A 6,000-nucleotide genomic window follows, 5' to 3' on the forward strand; every position below is an offset into this window, starting at 1 on the left:
TGTAATCACCAGTTAACTGCAGTCCCACATGAAACTGACCTGTGAAAGCCCGTCTTTAGTGCCCTGATACCTGAGCATAATTATATTTGACATTTTAGTGACAGTCTTAATGAGGAAGGGTCACAAATATAGCTCTGAGTGCTAAAGGGCTTGTCCAGTTTACAAAATGCAATCACACATGCTACTCTGCCCTTCCAACAACCCTGGAGTGGGGGAGCACCAGCATCCTGTTTCATCAGTAAGAAAACCAGGCCCTGCTCTCAAATTGGATGTATCCCTCCCCCAACTCCACAGACAAAACGCAGTTCCATCACAAGCCCCGCCCAGGCCCCACGAGGAGCTGTATCCATTCCCTTTACCTGGGCCTGACAGCATTCCTGTGAGGCCATCCTTGGGGGAGTGGGCAGCAGAATAAAAAAAGAGAAGACTGGGTGCTGGAGGGTGTTTTACATTCAAACCTCAGACAGGAAAGGCTGGCAGATGAAACTTGTAAAATGCAGAACCCCACTTCCTGAGGAAATGTGCATGGACATAAAAATCCAGAACAAGCAAGAGAAAGGGAGGGAAGCAGGTGCCGGAGCCTAGAGGTGAAATTTGCTCCTCAACCAATCAATTCTCAAAGTTTTCTGGAGGGCTTCCTGGAGTCTTTTAACAATCAGCTTATATCTGATGGCATCAAACCCTCCTGGCAGCTCCATCTTCCACGTCTCTGAAGACCTTTCCCTCCCTTCCAACCCTCCCTGCTTCAACCGAAGACTCCCTCGGATTCAAAAAGAGGTTTGGGGACCACCAGGAAAACATCAGGTCATAATCCAACTTTTGGGCACATGCTATTATTTTCTTTTACCAGGTCAAAACACAAAGGCTCACATGGTTAACCAAGATGTGGCAGAGCCAGAATTTGAACCCAGGCCCCCCAAGTTGAGGTTTCATTCCATTATTTCACAACTCTATTCCTTCAATAAGTTGGACCCTAAAACTCTACCACTACCCCCCCCCCCCACCAAATCACAAAATGCTCAAATTGTTGGTGTTCTTGTTGAGGGTCCAATTCCACTTGGCCATCCCAGGTTGTTTATTGTTCTGTGTCTCTGCTTCCAGTCTAGCAGCCTCCCCCATCAGACTGTGAACTCCCTAGAGTCTCATATCCACCTTAGGAAAGGGAATTTTCTGAAAACAATTCCAACTTCACTTCTCCACTGTCCCTGGGTAGACAGACCCCAGGCCAGGAGTTTATATGCCTCTATAAACCCATCCCTCAAAAAAGGAGAGCAGAAACTACTCAACCCCACAGGCTGAAGAGGCTTGGCAAACTGGCACTTGGAGGCCAGAATCACTGGGTTTTTTTTATTTTCCTTTGGAGCTGAAGCAAAGATAAGAAGAGCAATTCCTTCTGCAATCAAACCAGGACTCCAGTGGCCAGAAGGCTGCCTGGTTTCCTCAGTGGCCCCACCCACTCTGACTGCATTTTCTTCCCATCTATCTTCCTTCTCTTCCTCACCCTCACCTCCTAGAAGCTCCCAGCTTACCCTCTCTCAGGCCAGACTCCCCAGCTTCTCATGTTTCTGGGCCTGAGCAAAGCACTGGCACTTCACAGAAGAAGGAACCCCAAGCCCCAGGTCTCCAGCCCATGGCAGGCACCCAGTCCTTTCAAGACAAGAGATAGAGCTGAGAGCCAGCCTCCCGGAGGCTGAAACACAAATGCCAAGTTTGCTGTTTGCATCCCCTGGATGAGGGCAGGAAGATAAATAATTACATTTCTGGGGAGAAATTAGACCAGAAATTCTAAATTGAGGGCTGGGCAGGGGGCCTAAGCAGAAGCATGTGAGGAGGCCAGAAAGAGAGATACAACTCTGCACTCCCAGCCAGAGTCAGAAGGGAAGGATGACATTCCAGCATCAACAGAAGGGCCCGGGTAGCTGACATGGTCTACCGAGGTTGATGGCTCCAAGCGCAGGCCTTTTGAAGCTTTTGAATCCTCCCTACAGGCCCTGACCCCCTTCAGCCTCCAATGTACCCCACAAGGAAATGCGACTGTCTTGGGGGCTCTGCTGTGTGTGGCTACATAAAGCTCCTGCCAGAGGGCAGCGACCAGACCAGGGCACAACCCCAAGACCCAGTTCCCTTGCTCCCCACCTTGAGTCCCAAATCAGCCCCCACACAAGAAAAACAGCCCACGTGGAACCTCTAGCCCTGGTACCTGGGAACTTCATAGCCCAGGGAATGGCAGTTTCCTCCCTAGCTCTGCTCCTCCCTAGCTGCAGGGGGTCAAATTCCTGAAGCTGCCCCCTCCCCCAGCACTAGAAGGCTAGGTGGCCAATCAGGCCATGGAGGCCACAGCTGCCACCTCCCTGAAACATACACATGTGTACACACACACACACGCATATATATATATATATATATATATATATATACACACACACACACATATATATACAGTTGTGCCCAGGGCAGGGGGTCAGCACCTTTAACCATCCCTGTAACTCCAACTCAAGAGTGCAGGCTCTGGCATGTTCCCTGTCTCTGCAGGTGTCTGTCTGTCTGTCTGCAGCTGTTTGCTGTCTCCCGATGCACTTGGCAACAGTCTGGCTCAGTCCCTCTGCGGTCTCAGCTCAGGCTCCCTTCTCCCTCCAGCGCTGGCTTTCAGAGGCTCTATCTCCCTGGAACTCTCTGCCTCTGTCCTTTGTACTGGGCTGATGGGAAGATGAGCAGGACACCTCCCTCAGAAGGTCTGTGCAAAGCAAGGCACTGTCCACCTCGGAATGGTCCACTGCTCTCCCTCCTTCCTGCCCAAGCCAACCTTAGAACCAGGGCATGGCTGGGTGGGAGACAGAGCCCTATGAACCTAGGCATGGCTAATGCCATTTTCCATATTGCTTCATCATGCCATTCTCATGCCCAGGCTGCACACACACACAATCCCCCTAATCTCGCTTTTTCTGCCTGAGGCCGGAATAGGGTCCCTGAACCTGCCCTACTTGCCTCCCCAAACTGCAGCCATGCCTTCCTTCCTCCCCTCCGCTCTGCATCAACCCCTCTGCACTTGGCTTTACCCCACCCCACCCAGCCCACAGAGCTCAGGGAGTCCCCAGCGCCCCCACCCAGCCCCCAGCAATGGCTCTAGCCAGGCCTCGCATGTGCGGAGATGCAACAGAGTGGTCTGGCGGCAAAGTTCTCTTGCTGCTTTCAACCGTTCCGTCCACCCGCGGCTCCGTCACTCGATCCTGCTCTCCATCCTGCTCTCCAGCCTCCTGCGGACCCCGCTCTCCCCGCTCTCCCCGCTCCCCGCCAGAGTTGCACCCCCACTACCCAGAAAAAAAAAAAGAACGAAAGAAAGGAAAAGAAATCTCTCGCGATAAGGATGGGCGAAAAGAGAACGGGGTGTCCGCTGAAGCCCCTAGGATGAGGGGAGTCTTCAAGTGAAAAAAGAAAGGGATGCAAAGTTCCCGGTTCCCTTGGGTGTGTTTTCAGCCCCGCGCCGAGCTCCCGAGGACACCCGGGATCGCGAAGACGCAGTAGCGGCGACCACTCACCTGGGCGAGGCAGCATCTACCCCCGGCTGGGAGGCACCGAGGCCGGCTCCGCAGGGCGCCCGGGCTCCCCCGCTCGGCCACGCATCCTTCTCCGCCCGAGACAGGCTCGAGCTAAACCCTCCGGCGGCTCCGGCGAACGCAGGCAGATGGTGGCCTCGGACGTCCACGCGGGGAGAACCCTGAGCCGCTTATTCAGTTATATCCATGGCATTTAGCAAGAAGAAGGGGGGAAAAGCACAACTTGTTCTCTTCTCTTCCAGATTAAAGAAGAAGAAGGAAAAAAAAGATAATCCCTGTCTAGGAGGATGCCGGTAGGATTTTCCGGATCGAAGAACCCCGGGCATTCCCAGGAACCTCGGGCATCTTGGAATGTGGGGTGTCTTCAAGTTCAGACGAGCCTGCCGCGTTGTGTGTGTGTGCGTGTATGTGTGTCTCAGCCAGAGGGAGCCAGGCACTCACACCCACACGCACACACACAAACACACTCCCCCGTACTCCCCGCATGCACACTGCCCCCCACACGCGCGCGCATAAGCGCGTACCCGGTTTCTCCCGGGTTGTCTCTCCCTTACACACACACGCACACACACACACGCACCCAATCACACACTCCGATCTGGGAGGGAGCCGGGCGGGCTGCGGAGACAGCGCAGGGCCAGCGGTGGAGAAAGCCCAGCGGCCAGAGGCGCCCAGGAAGCCGGCGGCCGTGCGCACCGTCCCCGCCGAGCTCTCCGGCGTGGCAGCCCCCAGTGGCGACCGGCGGAGCTGCAGGAGCCGAAGGCAGCCTCTGCCCGCCGCCGAGCGCACACGCTTCCGAGACGACCAGCACAGCCGCCGAAACCGGAGGGATTCGCGGTCCTGGCAAGGGTGGCTCGGGGACGCACGGAGGGGCCGGAGTGGGCTGGGGTCGCGGTCGCGGAGGGCGGTGGGCAGGCCGCGAGCCCCGGAACCGGGAGGGAGGGCAGCCCCTGCGGAAGGCGAGCCGGGCGGCCAGGGCTGCACCTCTGCAGCTGGCGCCCGCGCCGGCGCTGCCGCCTCACGTGCCTAGCGCGCCCTGCAGCCGTCAGCCCGCCGCCTGCCGGAGGAAAACCCGACCGCGCCGGCCCTAGGCTGGGAGTGGGGGCTGGGACGATCGCGCCCACCCAGCCCTGGAGCCCAGTTCAGATTCTCGCCTCCTGGAAAGGGACCTATGAAAAACGAGCTCCCAGCGCACGCACACACACGCACTTTGACTTTTTATGATTATTACAAGAATCCGTGCAGTGGCGGCAAGTGTTGGCACAGCATCTTTACAACTCTTCACTTGTTTGATCTTCCCAGCAACCCTCATTTGATGTACAAGGAAACTGAGGCCTAGAAGACTAAAATGATTTGTCCAAGGCATGTGGAAGGTAGCCAGGTCCCTACTCAAAGCAGACTGTGAGCTTAGAGTCAGAACACCCAGGTCTGGCCAGGGTCTCATCTTTGGTTATCCTCTCTGCCCTGTATAAAAACTAGTTACCGGAAATGTAGGACTGACTCCTCAAGAGGCACTTCCTTCCTTCTGAAGGAAATGAAAATTTGAGATTCCTGTTAGTACTCCAGCTGATAAAACCAGGGGCAGGAAGAATGTCAGTGTCGCAATCCATCTCTTCTCTCCTGGTGACTAACACAGCCCATGCACCTGTCCCACTTACCCACAGGGAGGCACATATGGCATGTGGTTGTGTCTCTACAGCCCAGGACTGGCTCAGCTGGATATATCTGTAACATATGACCGACCTTGTCTCCTTTCTACACACATGGGTGAGTGCATAACTGCAGAAGCCTAGGCAGCTGGTCCTCATGTGTGCACCCTCCCCATGTGCAGCCCAGGAAACTGCCAGATTGGCCTGCTGCAGATCTTTGAAGACAGGCCCCTCCCTGCAGAGATTCTGGAAAGCCTGGTGGGGGAGGGGCGTGTCCAAGATGAAGCTCAAGGTGTACCAGGTGGGCCCTGGAGAGAAGGGATCTAACTCAGGAGCTGGAGTGAGGGACAGAGGAAGAGAAAATCAATGGGAAGGAGAGTGAGGAAGGAAGAGGTGAGTTACAAGGAGGTGTAGAGTAGAAACTGGGGAGGGCATGTAGGGAAGAGGAAGGGGAAGGGAAGAAGGAGGTGAGAACAGCAGGGAGACTGCCTTCCTTTTTGCTAACCTGAAAGCTTACCTACTATGGGCACTGGGGGCGTGGGGAGGCAGTGGTGCTCTCAGGAAGAAAGGCTTAGGAAGAACCACAGCCCAGGCTCAAGTCTCTAACTTCTTCCAAGGGGCGGGGGCAGTAGGCTAGGTTATCTCCCCTAAGCCTCAGTTACCCATGAGGTAACCAGAACCGTGTGGCAGGGATAGGACCAAGCTGGCACCAGAGTAGAAATGGAGCTGCTTTTAGAAACTAATAAAACATTAGCATGATTTGAATGAAGGATGTGGGAAGGAGGGACCAATCTCTG

The 6,000-nt window shown here is 55.1% G+C and overlaps 1 protein-coding gene across 1 annotated transcript in view; it reads right to left on the reverse strand.

Moving 5' to 3' along the window:
* The window catches only part of LRFN2 (leucine rich repeat and fibronectin type III domain containing 2), a 208,539-nt gene extending 204,919 nt beyond the window's left edge, over positions 1–3,620 (reverse strand). Inside the window, exon 1 of the mRNA XM_003923252.4 lies at positions 3,537–3,620. The gene's annotated coding sequence lies outside the window, so the exon portion shown is untranslated. The remainder of the gene's footprint in view (positions 1–3,536) is intronic.
* Positions 3,621–6,000: the final 2,380 nt, after the last annotated feature.

The sequence above is a fragment of the Saimiri boliviensis genome, chromosome 4, assembly GCF_048565385.1.
Source record: "Saimiri boliviensis isolate mSaiBol1 chromosome 4, mSaiBol1.pri, whole genome shotgun sequence".
Classification (NCBI taxonomy): domain Eukaryota; kingdom Metazoa; phylum Chordata; class Mammalia; order Primates; family Cebidae; genus Saimiri; species Saimiri boliviensis.